Genomic DNA, 704 nt, shown 5'->3' with positions numbered 1-704 from the left:
CTTATCACAGGGATTTATTTTGTCCAATGAAACATCGTACTAATTTCAATTGGACGAAACACCTTGGCCGATCAATGGTCGATCACGTTAGGTGACTTCTACAGGAATCCAGACAACGGTCATGTGTGTGTTTTGTTCGAATTATTCATCAATATATGATTTTGGGTAATAAAAACGAAAACGCATATCCCATTTAGCATAGAGGAATATATATTCCGTTTGGTTGGCATCCAGAGGAGGTCTTAGGATCCGTCTGGCAACAACCGGAAAAAAGGCATATTGGGCCCAAAAATGCCATTTCCCTGCAAAATGCCATTTTGAAAATGGAGGTGGTCGTGTCTGGCAAATCTTGACGATATCTTTTCTTCTGGCATATTGCCACCCAAAATGGCATTGTATTAAACACAGGGTTCAGACAATATTTTGTAACTACAATCATCTCTTTTTTGGCGCGCATTTGTAGTTTATACCTCGAGTAACGCAGTGGTTCTTGAATGCGCCGCATGGTGAGCTATCAACTTCGTTTATATTCTATTAAGAGGTATGCCATTTCTCGACCTTGACGGGCGAAGGGTGGATTGACAAGTTCCTCCATGGATAGCCACGGCGCTTTCGAAGCCTGCTCCTCACGCTTCCAGGACAATTGCAGCATTGCTAGGCATATGTAAGAATGCTCTTTTTCCGCCCTGTCTGGCAAAATCGGA

The sequence above is a fragment of the Aphanomyces invadans genome (assembly GCF_000520115.1).
Source record: "Aphanomyces invadans strain NJM9701 unplaced genomic scaffold supercont1.44, whole genome shotgun sequence".
NCBI classification, from domain to species: Eukaryota; Oomycota; class Saprolegniomycetes; order Saprolegniales; family Verrucalvaceae; genus Aphanomyces; species Aphanomyces invadans.
The sequence above is the reverse complement of the archived record's forward strand: the minus strand, read 5'-3'. Positions refer to the sequence as shown.